This window comes from Amblyomma mixtum, chromosome 7 (assembly GCF_055824585.1).
Source record: "Amblyomma mixtum isolate Tamu chromosome 7, ASM5582458v1, whole genome shotgun sequence".
Taxonomy (NCBI): Eukaryota; Metazoa; Arthropoda; class Arachnida; order Ixodida; family Ixodidae; genus Amblyomma; species Amblyomma mixtum.
In genome coordinates this window covers 133,934,725-133,957,010 of record NC_143018.1, presented here as the reverse complement: position 1 = coordinate 133,957,010, position 22,286 = coordinate 133,934,725, and positions in this window count along the sequence as shown.

Here is a 22,286-nt window from a genome sequence, read left to right as displayed (position 1 = left end):
GTATTTTTGTCCCCAACTGATGAATATGAAATACTCGACGTCATTTTGGGTTTAAAGAACCATTGCGCCTCTGGAGCTGACGATATTAAACCCGGTCCACTAAAAGCCGTGGCAGAAATAGTTAATAGTCCCCTTACACATATTCTGAACCTTATTCTTTCCACCGCAGTGTTCCCAGACGCAATGAAGTTAGCTCGTGTGGCTGTTATACACAAGGGCGGTTCCCCTAACGATATGAACAATTACAGACCAATATCTGTGCTCCCTATCTTTGCGAAGGTAGCGGAAAATATTATACATAAAAGACTAGTAAGCTTTCTGAGTGTAAATAACATAATATCAAGTGAACAATTCGGCTTTAGAAAAAATAAGTCATCCGAAATGGCCCTTCTTGAAGTGAAAGAACATATACTCGAAAACATTGAAAGGAAAATATTTACCCTCGGAATATTTCTGGATTTTAGAAAGGCTTTCGACTGTGTCCAACACGACGTGCTTTTAAAGAAGTTGCCATTGTATGGCTTTCGTGGCAACGCATGGTCTTTAATAAAAAGCTACTTAACATCTAGATCCCAGTTCACATGTATAAATGGCGCAAAATCCGACAGCAGACTTCTAAAACAGGGCGTACCTCAAGGGTCATTACTTGGTCCGACATTATTTTTACTATATATAAACGACATTGTAAACATAATAAATAACACTAAGTTAATTTTATATGCAGATGACACGAATGTGTTTTTCTCGGGCGCTGACGTTGTGGACGTGTTTCATCAGGCCAACGAATGGTTAACTGGACTGAACTTATGGCTTCATTCGAACAGACTCCAATTAAATACAAGTAAAACTAAATACATACTGTTTAGACCGAGGGGAACCCATCCACCCACGAACTTGCACTTAAAATTTCATAACATTACTATCGAACAATCGACTACAGTTAGATTTTTGGGGGTAATATTCCAAGAGAGCCTTTCATGGACGCCTCACGTTGACGCACTGCGTAGGGACCTTGGGCGAGCCGTGGGAATTTTGAACAAGATAAGATACCATGTTCCGTCTGCTGTAAAAAAGCAAATCTACTATGCGCTTTTACATTCACGCTTCTGTTACTGCTTCCTAGTATGGGCTACAACGACTAAGACAAATTTGGATCGTCTTTTCTCTTTGCAAAAGCGAGCAGTGAGAGCAATAGGCAATTTGGATCTTTCGGAGGACACTGCACCTCATTTCAAAGGTAATAAAATAATGCCCATTCACAAACTCCATAAACACAAACTGGCCCTGGAAATTTCGCGTCTTCACCAAACAGATATAACATTTCAAACTAAATATCATGCGCAACCTGGTCCTTATTATCTACGACAAAACTTAATACCAAGGCCCCGTTCGCGTACAACATACGGTGATCAAAAACTAAGTTATTTGATTCCAGATTTCCTCAATGCGCACCCTGAATTAGCTGAGATACTGTTTACTGCCACCAAGGTGCAACGACTGAGGAGAACACTTAGAGATTTTTTCTTAAATGAAAACTAAAGACCATGCTGTGTTGATAACTTTGTTCGCCTTCACTCCGGATCTTTACCTTCACTGTGATGATTGAAGACGTGCGCACATACATCACTGTTTTTCATAACACCGTACCACTGACCCAACTTATTGTTTTTATGTACCTGTATTTTTGTGTGTTTTTTCATGCACCTTCATATCATGCAGTATTGTTGTTCCTTTTGCTTTGTATTTATTGTGCTTATGCTATGTTGTTTCCGCCGCAGCCAAGGGGGCGCGGCCCCGTCAGGCATGTCTATTGCCTTTTGTCGCGTCCCCTAAGGCATTTCTGTAACGGAATGTCTTAAATAAAGAAAGAAAGAAAGAAAGAAAGAAAGTCTGGGAGGCGCGGGCGTGAGGATTTTAGCGCTGCACCTTAGGTCTATCTTCAATTTTGTAACAATTCGAACTAATTATTTCCCGTGACAGGCACAACGCTAAAGGCCTTGCGCCCGCGTCTCGGGCACTTCCCAACACCATTCAAATCTAGCGCGCAGGCTGTCAGGTCACGTGGCAGGACGAAGCTCCGCGTGAAGCCAAAGCCATCCGTTTCCTCATCTACCGCACTCTTCGCAACGGTCTTCGGCTCTTCAGCGTAGCTCAGCCGCTCGGCGCTGTGTTTCTTTGTTCGGTTTAACTATGCCTCCTACCGCTCCGACCTACGCGTACGTAGAGTACAAGGATGGCGGCAAGGTGATTGTCGCAACCGGTCTGATCAAGGACTACGCGCCCAGCGATACAAACGATGTACAAAAAAAACAAAAAAGATTACTGGCGCTCCGAAGCCGCAGGCCGCGAAGCTGAGGAGGGCTACTACGACGGAGACGTCGTCGTCTTGGGACGTAAGTAAATTAATGCAGCATGCCCTTTTTCAAAAATGTAATTTCTCCCTGCTTTGCTGCATGCACTGACTACCTGCAGAAATCGGCCAGTGTTATGCTACGTTTATAATTGCCTTTTGACAGTGGCAAAGCAACCGTGCGTTTTGACCCTTTCCCTATCACGCAAAATGCAGTATACTGTGCCAAATATACCACAATTTTTTTAGCTCATTTAATAGAGATTTTTTTTTCTGAAGAAGACGACATCATTCTTCCAATTCAGCACAAGTTTTTCATTACTTAAATTGCGTAAAAAAAAGTTGAATAAAGAAGGCTTCACTGCATTGCAAAAATGTTCTGCCGAAGAGCCTCTTGCAGCATTCCATAGGCTAAAAAAGAGTATAAAGAAAAAACATTGTGAAAGGCACGAAAACCAAGCGCATGAATAGCGGCTACTTTGGCTTTCCGCGTGAAGTCTTTCTTGCTTGCTTGTTTGTCGTATTTATTGCAGTGCACTATTCCTTTAACATGGAAGCAAAAAGAAACGACTACACTTTGCTGTTTCACAGTGACCAAAGCTGACCTTGTTTCAAGGATGGCTAAGCGCCATAAGGCTGTCCCAGATGCTGTGTTTGACGGAAACAGCACTCACGGGCACACAGCGCCCTCCAAGGTGGTGAAGTTATTCTATTATGAAGTGTGCAGCATGCTATAGGTGTGGTATTTATATACTGCATACATTTTTTCCTTCATCTTGTTTTCCCAACTCATTAGGCTGGCCCCAAAGAAAAAAAACAAAAATTAGCAGCTGCAGACAAGACTGCGATGGCCAGAATAACGAAAAAAACGCAAAACCCAGTATTCTGAGTCCGACACGGATAGTGATGATGACTGTGAGCTTGTGCCTAAGAGGCTGCTGCATGATGCAGAACAAAGGGTCAAGGCCCTTGAGAAAGAGCTAGAGTCAGTTGAAAGACTCTGGCAGGACGAGCGGCAATGCAACAGCAGGTTGCAGGACCTCCTGCACAGCCGAATGAGTGAGTGAGATAATGTGCTTTGTCATCGAATGATCTCCTGATGAGCTGTCGTGATGCAGCGTTCCTGTAGCTCACTTGTAAATGTGTAAATTCCTGTATAAAGTCCTCTCTCATTGTCTTTTTCCAGCAGCCTCGTCTCAAACGTCCCTCATTCCCTCTCCGGCACACGACCATGCTACCCCGTCTGTAACAAACTGGTGGCAGCGGTGGGATGCTGCTACCTCATCCTTAACAAACTGGTGGCAGCGGTATTGCATGGAACAGTTTACAGAAGGAGGCACTCTTTGAGACTAAAGAAATGTCCTTTCGCGGACTCAGTCACTCCGTCATCCTTCAGCGGCTGAATACATTTGCAATCCAGTTCTTCCTCCAAGATGAACACAGCGTGATGATAATGCTGAATGGTTATGGCGCAAGGGCAGCTCTGGCCTAAGAGTGCCTTGGCACAAGGTAATTTATAGTGTGAAAGCACTATAAATTACCTGCCTGCTTATAGTGCGAAAGCACTGTAAGCAGGCCAGGGGAAAGCTCGTGCCCATTGTGTCACTGGTGGTGCGCGGGGCCCTGCACCTCTTGCATGCAAATCGGGTTCCAAACCGCTAGGCCACTAACACTCTAGAAGATGCTTAAGCAGACTGAGATCATCACGTGCAAATGGGCTTTCCGGGATGGCAGTCAGCTGACGGTATCTGGAAGGCAGGATTGGGGGCTTTTTGCAATACTGACAAAGCTTGCAGTTGTCCACATAGCTCCGGACAGAGATGTAGGCACCTGGCCAGAAGCGCTGGGGCACGCAGTCATATATCAGGGATATGCTAGCATGACCTGCCGTTGGAGCATCATGGAGCTGTTAGAGGACAGTCGAGCATAGGTGTTGAGCAATGAGCAAGACATCACTGCTGCCAGGCCACATATTGCATGTGTAAAATGTTATTCAGGAGCACGAACGTGGCAAGGGACGAATAGGGATGAATTACCACGGTACCAAGGGAGTAGGGATGAATTACCACGTTGAGGGTGGTAATTAATGGAGTGTAGTGGCAGGCCTCCGCGGTATTCAGTTGCAGTGTGGGAGAAGTATGATATAGAAAAGATGCAAACGTAAGCCTCACACTTGCTGTGGGTAGGCAGATCAATGGACTGACGTCATATACAGCCTGCATCCTGGTATAACTTCAAGTGTAGTTGTATTGTACACATCTTAGATCAGGGGGATGGTTTCTGTCTTCTGCATAGCAGTTAGTCTTATTTCCATTTGCTGAGGTGTTTATTTTTAATCAGAGCACTGGCGCCATGACTGTACCAAAGTTTACCACCAACATTTTTATTTCCTTTAAATTTGATTCCAAATACTGCATACCTCATATGCGTATACGCAAATTCTATTGCTTGTCACATTTCTGTTAAAATTGGAGCGTCCTTGATATGTGCCCGTCATTTCTGCAGAAGCGTTGGAGGCGACCGTCGAGAAGGCCTTGGTGTATGTCAAGGAGCCTGGAAGTCCGAGGCGGCCTGTCAAAGTATGTAGTGTTGTGTGTGGAATGTTTAGGTTGCTTTTTGCTGTTAGTTATTGTGTTGAAAAATAAGATCAAGATGCTGCTTGCCAGCACCTTGTACTAATGTTAAAGTGCTGAAGACACAAAGCACAGGAATACAGTGTTTGCAGGTTATTGCTATGCTTCATTTTTTTTCTTTGCATAGGTTTTCTTGTCATAAGCATTTATGTGCGTTCATTGGCACTACAGTGTAATGGGAGAAGGTAAACTAATTATTTTACTGTAGTATCTGGTTGTCATTTCCAGTGGTGGTTAGGTGTCTCGAACTGCATAGATTGCCAGAGACGTGTGTTAGGAAGGAATTCCCTGAAATGTATACAGCCTTTGTCAAAAGTTTGTAGCTGTAGGTGTTTGCTTCTAACCATGCAGTGGGGAATTCTTGGAAGTGCTGCCTTTGGGGGAGTAAGGACGAGATTTTCTCTTACCTCACGAAATCTGCAACACTGGCGATGTATAACAAGCCACATGGTATGGCCGAGAAGCAAACAACTTGGGCTTTGACCTTTTGGCATGAACTACCTGGTTGCTTCCACCTTGAAAGTGAGTGGTTTACAAAGTGCAGCCATGCGCATGCACAGTTGGCAGGTGACAGGCAGGTTGGTATGTATTAACTATTACATAGTGGAAACAAGACGACGTAGTCTTTTTTGCAATCTGTAATGAATATGTAAGTAACCTGAGTAGCAGAATTAGAGTCGGGGTCATCATCATCATTTATCATCATTTAATGGCCCTTAAAGACCCCTGGCGGGGTATTACATAAGGGGGGGGCGAACATCGAAGCAAGTAATGACATTATTAGGTCAAAAAAAAATACATGTACAAAAAAGTACAGTAAAACAGTGAAAAAAAAACTGAAAAAAGTATACAGTGAAGAAAAAGTATACAGTGAAACAATCGTTGCTTGGGGAAGAGAGAAAAAAAAAAAGAAAAACACGTTTATAAATCAGGCAGACAGGTGCAGTAGTATATCAAACAATCATAACATAAAAATAAAACGCAAAGGCAACAGTTACCCACATTGGGATTTCAAGTGCAATGACAGCATTTGGCGGAATTTCAGAGCATCGCGTTCAGTGACAATTAATTCGGGTAGTGAATTCCATTCATTAATGGCAAGAGGCAGAAATGACTTGTTAAATGCGTTTGAGGAGCCATGAAGTCTTAGGATGCTCATGGAGTTGAAAAGACGGCGTGATGTTCGGAGGGGAGGGAGCAGAAGGGAGTGTCGAAGTGAGGGAAAACAATAGTACAATTTATGGAATAATGATAAACGGGCAATTATACGCCTATGCGCGAGAGGCTCGATGTCGGCAGATAATTTTATTTTGGTAATGCTAGAGCGGGTGTCATAGTTGGAGGAAATAAAGCGGGCTGCACGGTTTTGGACGGCTTCTAGGCTGGCTATTAAGTAGGCTTGATGTGGGTTCCATATTGGGGATGCAAATTCAAGTTTGCTACGGACGAAAGTTTTGTAGGCTAGGCTGCGAATGGAAGAAGGGGAGAAACTGAGGTTGCGTCTGATAAAGCCGAGTGTTTTAGATGCATCAGCAGCAATCTTCGTGATGTGCTCGGACCAAGTGAGGTTGCTCGTGATATGGATGCCAAGATACCGGTATGATTCGGTTTTAGTAAGGATGGTTGAACTGAGTGAATAAGCGTAGTCGATATTAGTGCGCTTGCGTGATACCTGCATGTATTTGCATTTCGTTACGTTGAGCGTCATTAGCCATGTGGAACACCAGCTTTCAATCCTGTTTAGGTCGCTTTGGAGCAATTCCTGATCATTGTTAGTAGTTATGCGGCGGTACAGGACGCAGTCATCTGCGAAAAGACGAATTGTCGATGAAATGTCGGAAGGAAGATCATTGATGAAGATTAAAAATAAAAGTGGGCCGAGCACCGAGCCCTGAGGCACACCAGAGAAAACTTTTGTTGTGGGAGAATTGTCATTATCGATAGCAGTGAATTGAGAGCGATCAGTTAGGAAGCAGCGAATCCATTTCAATATCAGGGGATCGAGGCATAAGCATGAAAGTTTAGCTAAAAGGCGTTGGTGGGGTACACGATCAAATGCTTTTGAAAAATCAAGGTAAATGACGTCTGTCTGGAATGAAGAATCTAAGTTTAGGTTAAGGTCGGTAGTGAATTCGAATAGTTGGGTTTCGCATGAGTAACCGGATCGGAAGCCGTGCTGATTGGAAAAAAAGAAAGAGTTAGAATCAAGGTGAGATGCGGTTTGTGAATATATAATATGCTCTAATAGTTTGCATGCAATGCAGGTTAAAGAAATTGGACGGTAGTTGGACGGATCATGACGGTTGCCTGCTTTAAAAACTGGTACTACTCGACTTAGCTTCCAGTCGTCCGGAATTAAGCTGGTAGCAATAGATTGATCAAAGATTATTTGCAAAATTTGACTGGAGATTTCCTTGGTGCATTTCAGTATCTTAACTGGTATATTGTCTGGTCCCGGGGCACTTGATACTTTAAGTTTTTCGATGAGGCTTCCAATACCGTTAGCTGTTATAGTAACAGGCGGCATTTGCGAAAATGAAAACTTCGATACAGGAGGAATGTCTGAAGTAGATTCATTGGTGAAAACCGAGGAGAAATAAGAGTTCATTACAGCACTGCGTTCGCCTGATGCGACCACAGAGCCATCCGGGTTAACCAAGCAGATGTGATGCGTAGACCTATTACCTGGCGTAAGGAGATTCCAGAATTTCTTTGGATTGGAGCGCATGATTTCTAGCAAGTCCTGGTGGTAAAATTTCTTTTTTGAGCTTCGTAAAAGTCTCGTGTATTCGCAAAGACACGCGAAATACTTATCCCACCTTGAGACACTGGGAGAATGCTTTGCAAGACGGAAAAGACGTTTTTTTTTCGTTAAAAGTTTTCTGAGGGCATTGGAAAACCAAGGTTTGCTGGCATCACCTCGAATGCGTACGAGGGGTACATATAGATGAATAAGTGATATTAATTTTTGTTTGAAGAGCAACCAGTTATCATTGACGGTTCTTGTGGAAGAGGACATACGAAAGTGATGGCAAAACTTGTCTAGCTCAGCAATGATACTTGGAACATCGGCCTTATTATAGTCACGAATGAATTTAACTGAAGGTTGACGAGTAGCGATGGGTATAGATAAGTTAAACAACAAGGTACAATGATCGCTGAAGCCCGGAATGGATGATAATGACTGGACACATTCAGGATCTGAAACAAGAACAAGGTCGAGGGTATTGTTTAGGCGAGTTGGAGTGTGAACTGTTTGCACAAGGTTAAAGGTAAGAACTAAGTTTAGAAACTCACTCGATTGGCCAGAATGTGCGGATAAGTTGTACCAGTCAATATCAGGAAAGTTGAAATCGCCGCATAGTAAGTAAGTTGCATGGGGATAACGGGTATTAAGGTCGAGTAGTATTGAGTACAGTTCATTAACAAATGAAATGTCGCTGTCTGGAGGACGATAGCATGCAAGCAATATGACTGTGCTAGAAGGAAGCAATAACCTTATCGCAACGATTTCATGATTGCAGATGGGCAAAAGAGGAAAAGAAGGCGTGCTCGATTTTACAAAAACCAATACACCACCTCCTCTCCGCATCACCCTATCGCGTCTGTGGACCGTGAAAGATCGCGTATCGTGCAGCAGCTCTTCATTCGAGATGTCCGGGGTCAGCCACGATTCAGTAAATATAGCTATATCAGTATCGCTATCGTTTAGGAAGGCTTCAACGGCATCTTTTTTGGGCAGATAGCTGCGGACGTTGGAAAGTAGAACTGCTAAGGTTTGATAACTCGGGGCTGCGTATGTCACTTGTGGTGACTGACGAAGTAGGTGTGGCGGAGGCCGATGAGCGGATGGCAAACGCTATAACTTCACTTCTTGGACAGAATCTGTTTCAGAGTTATAAATAAATTGACGGTCATTCATCAGGAGCTTGTCGAAACGGATCTTAAATGTGGTGCTTCTTCCTTGGGCGTAAGAATAAAGCTTACTTCTGGCCATTCGCACACGTTTTGAGTAATCTTCGCGAATTGCAAAAGAAGTATTTTTTAGCTTCGGTCCTGCCGTTAAAATCCTTGATTTTTCCTTGAAACGGGCCAGTTTGACAACTATTGGGCGATTTTTCTCCTCTTGATAACGCCCTATCCTGTGCGCCCGTTCAATGTCATCAGGGCTGACGGTAAGGCTAAGTTTATCTGAACAAAAAGAAATAATCAGAGACTCAGACTGAGCCCAGGTTTCAGCGCGATCATCCTTAATTCCAAAAAAGATCAAATTGCCGCGGCGAAGGCGATTCTCTGCGTCATCATATTTGTCGGCAAGAACTTTAATTTCCGCAGAAAATTTTTCTACATTCGTTTGTGAAGTGCTAGAAGAATTGGGGTCGATTTGTTGATTCAGCTCGGCAATTTTTTCCAGTGCATCAACGCGAGAAGACAAGCGGCTGACCACACTTTCAATATCAGTTTGTGCAGCACGTATTTTTGCGAGTTCAGCAAGGACTATGGCTTGGGACTGTTCTAAGCGAAACAGTGTCTGCGAAATTGATTCAAGCGATACAGGTGTGTCCTCTTCTGTAGGACCAGGATTTAGTTCAACGTCACCCGAGAGGACAAGCAAGAGGCATACCAGGTGGGCGTTGAGACAAAAGTGACATGACAGGCACATTACTCTACGGTAGAAGTCAAGCAGGTCAGCGGGGCACGACACTGCGACCAAGAAGGGGTTGCTAGTACGGACAGAGTTGGCATGAGGTAGGTAACTAACCTGCGCAAAGAGTGGCGGTTTCATGACCACGTTCGTTGCAGTGGCGTGCCCCGAATGGCCCCAGAACGATAGCTGCATTTGTAGTCGAGGCGTGGCTCCTGTGGTGACGGTGGTGTGTGGTTGCCAGGCAGGCGTTTCGACTGTAGCTGGATGTGGCGGATGGAACGTGTCTTCTGCTGTCTTGGCGATGAACACGGGAAGCTGCGAAGCAGCCTCACCGAGGTGACGGGCGGTGGCGGGGTAGATGCTGCCAAGGCAGGAATTCAGCGCAGCAAAGATCCAAAGCAGGAAGGCCTGCGCAAAGAGTGGCGGTTTCATGACCACGTTCGTTGCAGTGGCGTGCCCCGAATGGCCCCAGAACGATAGCTGCATTTGTAGTCGAGGCGTGGCTCCTGTGGTGACGGTGGTGTGTGGTTGCCAGGCAGGCGTTTCGACTGTAGCTGGATGTGGCGGATGGAACGTGTCTTCTGCTGTCTTGGCGATGAACACGGGAAGCTGCGAAGCAGCCTCACCGAGGTGACGGGCGGTGGCGGGGTAGATGCTGCCAAGGCAGGAATTCAGCGCAGCAAAGATCCAAAGCAGGAAGGCCTGCGCAAAGAGTGGCGGTTTCATGACCACGTTCGTTGCAGTGGCGTGCCCCCACTTTGGACCCTGAATGTAGTCTTATTCATGCTCTGTTACAATTAACACCAGCGAACTTGCCACATTACATTTTAGGCACAAAACTTCCATGAAAAGCTAGGCAATCTAAATTAATAAATTTGCTTGTTAGTTTTTAAGTGCTTGCTGTGTTGTTTTTCACCCGTGGCAGATGTGCTGACTTTACTGAACTTATGTATGGAAGGAATCCTCACGCTAGCTGTGTTGTTTCACTATAGTACATGCATATGATACTTTGTTACTGAAATGGAGTAAACCTATGTAGTTCAAGGAGATGGATCCTGATGCCCGTATTGCATCTCTTTGCCTGCAGTACAAAGTATGAAGATTGTGCATTCAGGCAACATGCAACAAAAAGCTGTGTAGAATATGTGGTTAGCTGAGGCCCAGGAACAGAATGCTAAGACGGATACTGCTTGTCAGTCTTCTCGTGATACTGCAGCTGACTGAAGGAATGGATGCTTTCATGAACTATGCTTCACCATCTAGAAAGATGAGAATAAATAAGCACACATAAGCTGAGCTACATTAATGCCTCAGATTATATTCTACCAGCTCAAAGAGCCCGAAAATGAGGAAAAAAAATGTTGGGCTGATCTCTCCATGTAGCAGTACTCGAGACTTCAAACTGTTCTGCTAGCAAGCCACCACACACTTGTGAAATGAATGCAGTTATGTACACCTTAATTTTAGGGTCACCAAGTTTGCTGGAAATGTTCAGCAACCGGCCAGCGCTCGTGGGTTCACCAGCACATCATGAGCAGTTGATGCTGTTTGCACTGTTGTACCTTTTCCTCGCAATAAACATGTGCTCATCCAGTAAGCAGCATGTTGAAGCACTCTTGTAAAGGCTCTTTACTCGGAGGTGGAGGAGCTCATATGCGAAAAGAGCTGGTCGTAGTACTGGGTGCGACATTTGAGGCATGCCACAAAGTGCATGTGGCAGCCAAATGATTCGTAAAATGGCTGTCGTAGCACTGAGCCTGCTGACGCGATGTCACATGTTAGATATGTGTTGAAAGTAGTCACAGTTTCAATAACACAGTAGTCTCACATTTTGCAGAATGATGGCGGTCGACATGGTGGCATGGACCGGAGTCCATCACCGTTGCTGTATGAGGATAAGGTATGTGTATATTGAGCTGCTTAACCATTTTTCTACCGCAGCCGAATTAGGCTAGTGTGTTTGATATTGATGACCATTGCAGTTCATTTTTGTTAAGTGTTACATTGCTTCAGGGTTGTGACTAAATTGACATGTGGTTTCAATTAAACTGGCACCATGCGACCAATATGGGTGAGGACTGTTCTGCATTGCATTACTTGAGAAATGCAAGAGCTGTACTGCTGTCATTGTTTAATAGGTACATATTGTACAATGTAGAAAATGCAGTGATGGCATACAGCTAGAGCATCTGCCTCGCGTGCAAGCGGAGTGGAGTTTGAACCCCACTGACGTGCAGTTCTCCACTGGGTAAAAAAAACACAGCATAAGAACCAACGAAGTGGTCAGTGCAGCCTTTAGCCTTTGAGGAGCCCGTGGTGAAACACGCCATGATCGGCGACTGGCGGACTACGTCTGGGCAAAGTTTTGTGTCTCATGTCGCCTATTTGCATTGGAAAATGAAAGACAAGACTCAAACCTAAGAAATGGTAATACAGAAGCAACCTCGATGGCGCAGCTTGTCCAAGAGCGCCTACTTGAATTCTTGGGCGCAGGTTCAAAATATCAGTCATATATGACCGGTGGCATGTGGCACGGTAAGGAAAAAGTTAACTGCATGGCTCATTCATACCTTATCTTGAAGCAGTGTGTCTGCTGTGGGTGCACCTGGAGCACACTTTAGTTTGGTTATGTTAGTTTGTTCTTGCTGTGTGTAATAAACATTTTGTTGGGGCATTCTGTACAGGACATTTTTGTCCCACCAAGTCCAGAGGCCACTCCCAGCAAGCTTGTCTTAGCTGTTTCGCCATCAAGCATGTTGCAGCCTGGCTGGGTGGTTTCCTCTATTCCGGCCCAGCATCCAGGCAGCATCATACAGCGTCAGGTATCACAGACCTTATTTACGCTCTTGTAGAATTTATTCAGTTCCTTTAGATTATCATCTCTTTTAAGCATACCTCAGCACCCACATTTCCGATCAGAAAAACATCAGTAGTGTATCCATGGAATAATTATCAGTCTTGCTAATTAGCTTGATGTTTCCGGTTGGTTGGTTTGGTTCATTGGGGTCTAACGCCCCAAAGCGACTCAGGCTATGAGAGACGCCGTAGTGGAGGGCTCCGTTTAGTGTCCCTTTAGTGCTGTGCATAACCATCATCTTGTGCACTGCTGGTCTGCAAGCATTTTTAGTCATTTGCCAAACATTGGCACGTGCAGTTATTGTTCAGTTTGTTGCAAAGAGAGATGGAAGTGAAAAGTATTTTGACAGCAGGTGACATGCTTCCTTTCCTGTTAACTGCATGACTCATTCATAAATATGCCAGCAGCGGGTATACTGTGGGTGCACCTGTAGCATGCTTTATTGCGGTTCTGTCATTTTGTTTCGGAGTGCACCTCTTGGAGGCACCCGTTTCTGGTTTGTGTGTCAGCATTGCAGCTGGCAGCATTGTAACTGGCTGAGTGAATTAGGAGCACAGCTTGGGATGAAAGTGTGCTGATGGCAAACAGATTGTGAGAAGGACAGAGAAAGAGGAGGCTAGTGCGAGAGCATAAATTTTGAGAAGGAGGTTACGGGGAGAATAGGTAAAAGCCTAACCTCTGCAGCATCTGCAGCGGCAGCTTCTGAGAAATGCACCGTCCAACGAGAGGCTCAGCAGCAGTCGACCACTGTGCACACTAGCCACCTCTGTTTGCCATTGCATGCTCTGCGATCGCTGATGGTTCAAATAGTGGAGCAGCTGCACTAAAAAATTGCATTACCAAGAATCCTAATTGCCGGCGCATTGTTTTCCATGTGTAGTAATCAGTTTGCTGGGTTATATTCAGGACTTCATTTTGGCACAGAGCCCTCAAGCCGCTGTCAACGAAGCGGCCACAGCTGGGCCGTCCGGGGTGCCACACCCTTCAGCATGTGCCCAGCCTCCAGGCGGCATTGTGCATCCCCAGGTACTACAGACTTGATTTGTGCAGTTTTAGAATTGCTCCAGTTCCTTTTCTTATAGCGTTGCGGGGATGCTCAAAATGCTAAGCTTACTTTTTTTTGCTGAATGATGGGTACTGCAGCATAGGCTGCAGAGGATGAGACTGAAAAAAAATGCTTCACTTTTGTTTACTGTAGCATCGCACACATTCAAGTGGAATGTGAGGGTTAATGTTTCTTGCATCTTGGGTAGGGCAGACGCACAGCAGACAGACATTTTTCATCTCCTTGCACGCAAGGATGTTTTCATTTTTCTTCATTGAAGTGCTGTCAGTAGGCTGTGGGTGTCAGTTCATTGTTATCGGATACTCTTCACAAGGGACAACACAATGAGTATTCCTGCTGTGGTCTCTCTCTATGCATCATATGCCTCGTGTGTAAGCGTTGTAGAACATAATGCAACGCACACCTTGTGTCTAGGCAAAATCTCAACCTTGTGCTCGGCAGCAAAGTGTTTTAACCAGTGCGGTGCTGCAGTGAGTCAAAACGTTTTTTAATACAGTTCTCATTGGGAAGCTCTTAGTTTTCCCAAGGCATCAACATCACATTGATAGCTAGCTGTAGGGATCAAGAAACTGTTAGTGAGGGTGGCTAATTGGAGTGAATTTTGGGAAACATTTTAATGGAGTAAGAGGAACCATGAGAAGGTACACAGACCGCTACTCTAAAACTTAGCTGGCGTGTCACCAGAGTTCTCTTGTTTTCCATCCTTTAGTGCTGAAATATGACTGAGAAGTCGGATGGCACAAAATATGTCAGACTGAGGTTGAATCTGAGTCCCAATTCTTCATGTTTTCACCCCCATGCATGCTGCATGGTGAACGTGTTTTTCTGACTGGACCTTTAACGAGCATTTGGTCATAGGTGCAGCAAGCATTTACATTTTGCCGAGATGAATAAAATTTAAAACAAGAAAATGAATTTACAGCACTTGTGCTACTTATCAAGCCACAGTACTTGAGTAGCTGCGGTGGCTATTAAGTTCCTTTGTTTCGGTCCCTGCAAATAGATTATTATCTTTTTATCTTAGTGCACTTATCTGTACATAAGTGTTCGCTTGTGCTCATCCGCTTAGCCAAATAATTTGCAGCTTTCTCAGCTGCTGAAGTGTATATCAGCCTCTTTGGCCTAGTATGCAATGCATTTACTTTTACAATTTGCTTCCAAGACTGCATTCCCTTTTTTGCAAAAGTTTAGCTTTAGAGTTGTATGCACATAGTCAGCATGCTAATACACTGTTTCCACTTGGAGGCTTGTTGATTTAAAATGCAGTTAGTGTTAAATGAGCTTTTGCAATCAATTTCAGAAGCCTGCTCCAGCTTAATGCCCGTTTTAGCTGCGAGCTCAAGTGTGGAGCTGTTTGGCGCTGTTGATGGAAAGGTAGGCTGCATTCGTGGAGTTTTACTTGTACTGCTTCATTATAACATTATTGTGACCACTGCGAGGTGAAATTCTGGAGGCCCATGTACTGCACGATGTCAGTGCACGTTAAAGAGCCCCAGCTGGTGGAAATTTCCGGAGCCCCTTCACTACCTGATAGCCTGAGTCGCTTTGGAGCAGTACACACCCATAATCCAAACCTAAACCAAACAAGAAGAGAAGACTTCAGTGCTGATTTGCACAGTAGGTAATTATAGAAGTAGTGGTAATACTGGAGGCAGCAGGGAAAGGAAATGCCAGCTACTACCAAAGAGAATAAGGGTAAGCAGTGCTGAAGGAAAGCAAGCCGGAGAGGATAAAGTAACTAGATTTCTGAACATCAGCCGATGTATTTTGTGCTAGGAACGCCTGCAGCTTTGGTCATAATATACCTCATAACTGACCATAGACTGGTGAACTCACTCATGAGTTGACTCACTAGGGCTCACTGAGGTGCACATTCAGATCATAATCCGAGTCGTGAGTGTGTCTGGGCTGATGCTCAGATAATGGTCTGTGTTTTCGCGATGACTGCATGCACTTAGTTTTTTTTTATTTTTTCCTTGTTTGCTGGCTGTGGAGTGGAGGAGTGATTTACTGCCACAGCCAAGCATGTTTGAGGGTGAGGCAGCTTGGTGATGTCGGCGAGGGACCGCAGAGGATTCTGTGGAAGCAAGGAGGACGGCGTTTTGTTCTTACCTCGTTGCTAGTTTAAGCGGGTGCAGGTGTAGTAACGAGCCGCATGGGGGTGTATCGAAAGCTTTCTCAGAGTTTCAGCATGCGGCTGCACGGGGGGTAGTGGCCCTTTTTTGTGAGTCTCAGTCGGATCAGGGGTGCGCCACTTAGGTACCACACAGAGCCTACTGTGTCTTGAATTGAAACAGGCGAGCGAGCCCAAATGAGTCGTGAGGCAAATGAGCGAGTGAATCCATGAGTCATGAGTCAAAATGAGGGGCTGAGCCCATTTGAGTTGGGACCCCGGATGAGTCATCAGTTAAGTCAGTCCACATGAGTTGTGCTGCTTAGATGAGTTGAGTTCATGAGTGAGTGAGCCCAGTTGACTAAACTTTTGTGAGTGAGCATTCATCATTTTAAGGCGAAATCCTTTAATGTCTCATCGTTGTAAGCAGCAGTTGTCGACAGAAATGTCACGCTTTTCAGTTGGTCGAAACGGTCGTGACGTCACAGTGCCCGAATTTCAAACAGGGCGAATTGTACTTCGGCTAGTAACCAGGCCACCAATTGAAGGGATCGTATAGTGATGCTCCAAGTAAGTGCGACTGAGCTTAGTTAATTGCTTAATTGCACAATTATCCTAATTAACTTTTCAAGTCAGGCCATATAAATAAATAAAACCGAGTAAGAAATTGGTCGAGCTCGGGAATCGAACCCCGGTCTTCTGAGTGTGAGACGGGCATGCTATCCACTCCGCCATGCCAGCTTTTTTTTATTTTTTTATTGCCTGACTTCGGCAAGAACCACAGTACACAAATACACTTACAGAGCGCAATGAGCAATAATTAACAACACTATCCGCCCGGGGGTGCGTGGCTTCATCATATTAAAACTCCTTAAGCGTCACCAAAGGCTCGACTCTTTCGAGCCACTCGGGAGCTTCAGGAGCAAGTTTCTGAACTTCAATATACTTATGCATGCACTCCCGAAAATAGATCCGTGCTGGCCGTGCATCAGGATCGCAATGATATCCTGCCATTCTGGAGCGCCAAATACAATGGAGGCCCATTAGCATAATGAGGTCGAATGGTGTCCCATCCTCACTCTCTACAGGCAAGTACCGAATACCATGAGCGTCGAGCGGAAATTCCTTTTTTAAAGTCCGTTGCAAGATGTCCCAAAAGTATACCCCCTCCCAACAGTGCAAAAAAACGTGGTCTATTGTTGCTGGTTGTTTACAAATTAAACAATGTGATCCCCAAGGTAGAAATAACTGCTTCCTTTCCAAGAATTCCTTTACTGGTAGTGTTCCGGTATGTAATTTAAAGAAAAAAGTTTTTGCACTTGGCGGCACCTGCATCGCCTTCACACGCTTAAGTACGTCGCGTCCCTGGCCTCCATTGTATAAGGCCCTGTACATAGGTTGTGGAAGAACTACATCGCACAAATCTTTATACAACTTCTTCCTGCTAACAGAAGATAAATATTCATACGAAAATCGAACAGACAGTAATCGAACACTTGCGACAACCTCTCTAAAGTAACCAAAAATACGTCCCGAGAAACTTTCGGTTGTGACAACAAAGTCCGGCAGTGCATTTCCGAGCCTTAATTGGCACACAGTGCGCAAAAACGGATCGCTTACATCGCGCACAAAACAAAATCTGCTTACAATCTGCCGCAGAAATAAGTGTCCCAGACTCAGGCCGCCATCCTTCACCCGCCTAAACAAATTGGTCCGGCTACAGCGTTCCCAGTCCGCAGCCCACACAAAAACGGCAAAGATCCGGTGCAGTCTCTGTACGTTCATCCTTGCACAATGCAACACTTGCATCACGTACCACAGCCTAGACATAAAAAACAGATTGCACACTGTGGCCCTTGCGAAAATTGAAAGGTGTCGCCCTTTCCACCTTTCCACCTTTTCACGCGTAGCTTGCGTCTGTGCTTTCCAGTACGAATCGCTATCGCGATAACCGTCCAGTTGAACGCCTAAGTACTTTACTGGGGTCGTCACCCAGGACACGTTTGCAAAATTGCCGGGCTTCGTTGGCCATTCTCCGTGCCAAAGCCCCAGGGACTTTGACCAATTCACTTTACTACCGGTGATCTTGGTGAATTCTTTTACGCATGCCACGGCCTCTGTTATACCTTCCCGGTTCACTGTGAACACCGCGACATCATCCGCATAAGCCAGCAGCTTAACTTCTGCTGCCTGTAGCTGGAATCCTCGATTTTTTTCACTTTCCATGATATTCAAACACAACGCTTCAATGTCCTTAGTTCTTCCCAAACCATCGAGCTGGCATGGCTTTCACTCCGCCATGCCAGCTCGATGGTTTGGGAAGAACTAAGATGCGTCTAGTGAGTACGGTGTCTTCGCTCACTCCCATCCTCCTCCCTTCGCTTCCGGCGAGGTTTAGGTGTCCACCGAGATATGAGAGACACACACATTTCCTTTCCTCAAAAACCAATTTGCCGACGAGCGAGGCATAGAACCGAATGGGCGATGGCGTTCTATGGACTCCTGGAAGCGTTGCAAGACGCTGTCGCGTTCCACTCTCAGAGGCGAAGCTTAACATCTTAACCACACATCAGTGACCACACTTTAGGTCAAAAAAGTGCCCCCCTGAATTTTGACGGGTGTCCACCAAGATATGTGAGACAGTTACTGCGTAATTTCCTTTCCTCAAATACAATTTTCATTTTCTTCATTACGGGCCATCTTTGTCTTTCTTCTTCCACTCCCACTTCCTCCCTTCCTCTACGGTGCGGTTCAGGTGTCCACCGAGATGACAGAGAATTACTGCGCCCTTTCCTTTCCTCAAAAATCGTTCAAAGGGCAAGCCATCAAGCCGAACGGGTGGTGGCGTTCCGTGGACTCCCTGGCAGCGCTACAATACGCTGTCGCGTTCCACTCGTAAAGGCAAAGCTTAAGTCTAGTACACTCTAGTTTAAGCGTCATTAATCAGCAGTTAACTAGTATTCAGGCACAAATCAGTAATTAACCATTAATTAGTGATTTGTCGTCACTTAGTAATTAGCACTCAATTACATGTGACGCCACCAGTGCCACAGAAAGTCAAAGTGGTGCGGAAAACGCTTTCGCCTCTACGCACTTTAGACAGCCAAAGTGCCCCCTGACTTTTTGCTGAAGTATGTGACTGACAGTGGCTGTGTAGTATCTTTCAAAATGTTGGTTAACAGCTGTCTTCTGCCTGGTGAGCAGGAGAGATAATTTTCTGGTGTATGGTGGCAGGCAGAGCTGACACATGATAGGGATGTTTGTAGGCCAGTAGGAGAGCCCTTTGTCCAGTAGTGGATGCAAACGGGGCTGATAATCATAGTGAATGGTTTAATTCACATTGATTATATGCATGCTTTTATCTTTTGTTTAGGTCTACCTTGGCGGTAGATGTTTCATTGATGAAGAACGCTGGGCCTGGCTGCAGCAGTCAAAATCTGACAGCATGTTTACTCGGCAGTTGATGAGAACGCTGTGGGAGGAAAAAGAGCTCAAAAACCGCAGTGTGACAGGGAGGGCATGCCCCAGGAAAGTCCACGCCGGAGCTGAAGCGAAGCCTGCTCTGACTCCAGAGAAGTTGGGTGCAATGCGGTGTGAGTAGTCTATGCAGTCTTTTAAAATCATTTCGTGCAGTGGGTCAGAGGTACAGGAGCTCACCTGCCAAGCCCATGGTCACTGGAGTTAATACCATGATGCGACAGAGGTCGCATTTTCTGGTGACAGAAGGCAAAAATACTTGTGCACTATCAACAGATGTTAACTGATTCGAGATTGTTCAGCTTAATTGGGAATTGAATATGCTATCTCCTATAGCTGGTGTGCAGCTGTGGGATTTATTAGATTCCACATATCATTTAGTATACCTTTCATGTAATGTAGCTGGATCACAGGTGAGGACTTTGAAGTCTAGTGGACTGAAAGAAGTTTTTTCCTCTGTACTGGCTGCAATGCTGCTTACTGCAGTCGTTAGGAAAACCTAATTTATCCTCCCTCAGCTGTGACTAGCGTCTCAGTTCAGAGAGAAACATTACAGCTCCAGGATTTTTTTAGCCAGTAGCAGCCAGTGTCACAAGTGAATGAAAAATAAAACTGCATATCAGTGTATGGTGGCCCATGATGGCAGTGGTAGCATATTAAAGAACCCTAACAGCTGAATGCAGTTGCAGCAGAAAAACTTGGCTATTCTTTTGCTGTGAAGATGCAAGCAGAAGAAGTCTTGCCTTAGTGAATGCTGCTGGCTGCTCTAGTGTGACGTAATCAGATGTGTGGGTTGTCTTAATCAGTTTTTTTCTGCTGAAAATTTGCGTTTTTGTCTTATTATTGCGAAATGTAGCAAATATACTTGTTTTCTTACTCTCAATGCATTTGAGTCTTGTTACGACCCATCTTGAGACTCGCGATGAAACGGTGGTGGATTCAGCAGCGGATATTTCTACGGGTCGTTTGACCCCCAAGATGGCCCCACGGCCCGGTGCCAACAACCTTCTAGAAGGACCGACGACCGGGGAAGATAGGTTGCCCCTCGACTGAAAGAGGCCCGGAACGAATCAGAGGAAGCCGGCGCAGCTGCGTCTGCGACGTCAACATGCCACACCTGCGTTCGATGGACGCGACCTGCCAACTCAGTGCTACAGGGATGTGGACTTTACGCTTCCTCCTCGCCAGTTCCCACGTGTGGGCTCTCAACAGGTGTATTCGTTAGCTGTGACGTGTGGTGCCGATCTTTTGTGTCACGATGAATTGCCGCCTGGTGAAAGGGCGGAGCCTTGGGCTATTTAACCTGCGCCCAAAGTGAGCACGAACGCTCTGGGCCCTGGGTAAAAGGCTCATCCAGTCGCAGGACGTCATGAACTCTTAATGTTTTATTCTTTGCTCTTCTTTTGTAAATTTATGTAAATAAGTGTCTTAGTTTCTTGCCATTAAATCTGCCTGTTTTTCGTTCCCCACATTCGAAGTCTGGGCCCCACAATAACTGGTGGCAGCGGTGGGATGCTGCTACCTTGAGTTATGATAACTGGTGGCAGCGGTGGGATTCGAAGACCCAACAACTGTGGATCAGCGATGGGAATCCGAGGCTACAAGCGGCAACAATGGTCGGCCAGCGAGAGTGCAGCTGTCTCGGTACATGATCACGTGTGTGGGTGAGTGCTTGGCTTTTCCTCTGATGTGGACCAGGTTCTAAAAGAGGATTAAAATTTAGAACTGGTAGACACCTGTGCTTAAATCCTAGAGGTTTGGTATTTTTGCATAGTTGTTTTGGAAATAGCTCAGACACAGTACTATCATGGACCTACAGAAACTGCAGAAGTCGGACCTGTTGCTGTTGTGTGAGGAATTGGGGATTGATACGAGGGGTTTGGCACGAGAACCCGTAATAATTCAGGCAATTACTGATTTGGGGGCAGATGATGAGGAGCTCACTGAAGCGTGGAGCCTCATCGAACAAAAGAAGAAAGAGCAGGGAAAAGAGCAGCTCAGACAGCAGAAAGAGCGAGAAAGAGAGGAAAAGTGGCGGCAGCGTGAACGTGAGAGTGAAGCAAAATTACTGAAGCTAAAGGCTGAGCTTCGTAATTTAGAAATGGTGTTGAGCAAGAGGTCGGGCGGTTGTCCTCGGCAAGTGGTACCTCTTCTCAACAAAGAGGCAAGCGAGAAGTGTGAAACTATTCCGAGAAAAACCTCCGCGTGGAGAAAAAAGAGGAAAGGCGAAACCTTTGCGAGGAAAAAGAAAGGTGTGACACGCTTACTGGTAGCCCCGAGACAGATAGCGCGTTGGCAAATAAGGCAGAGGTCCCGCGCCAGAAGGAATGCAGTGAGGTTCGGTGTAAACGCAATGACAGAGCCAGAGAAGGGACACCGCTGGTGCAGAAGGCGAGCACTAGCAATCAGGAAGTTGAGGCGGTGCTGAGTGGCATAAAGAGCGAACCGGAATTGCCTGACGGCAGCAGTGAAACGCCGTGCAAGAGCGCAACGCTCGCCGGAAAGTGCCACGAGATTGTTGCTGTAACCCGGAAAAGGGATGATGATGCTCAGATAAAAGGGCAGCGGGAAAATGAGCTTGGGGGCTCAGACGAAACCACAGGAGTGGACGATTCGTCAGTTAGTCCGTCGCTTAGCACTCAGAATAAAGCACGAGTAGCGTCGCTACACAAGAAACATCGCGAACCCGAGAAGCGATTGAGAAGTGCCAGGGCAGGTATTGATGCTGATGCAAAGGCCGGCAGATCAACAAGGGACGGCACCACGAAAGCTAATGACCGAGAAGGAAAATCAGTGAAATTTTCCCGAATGCAGATGGGCCCGATGAAAGCCCAGGTGACTGCCCTTGCGGGCCGAAAGAGGGACAGACGGCGTAGTCGTTGGACACGAGACGCATGCTTTGCGCTACGAAGAATAGGGCACGACAGCCACACAAAAGGGCGCCGCAGAGAGCGCGTGAGTCGGAGTGGGTCGCGACAGGCAGGGACAAAAAAATGGAGGAGGCACCCATTCCGCAGTTGGTTGCGCGGAGACGGAACCAATCAACCCCTCCGTTTTCTTGAGGCACCTGCTTGTGGACCGGCCATCCGACCACGACCGCGCAGGGCGCTGCTGAAGAATGTCCAATTCGGGTAATAAGTGT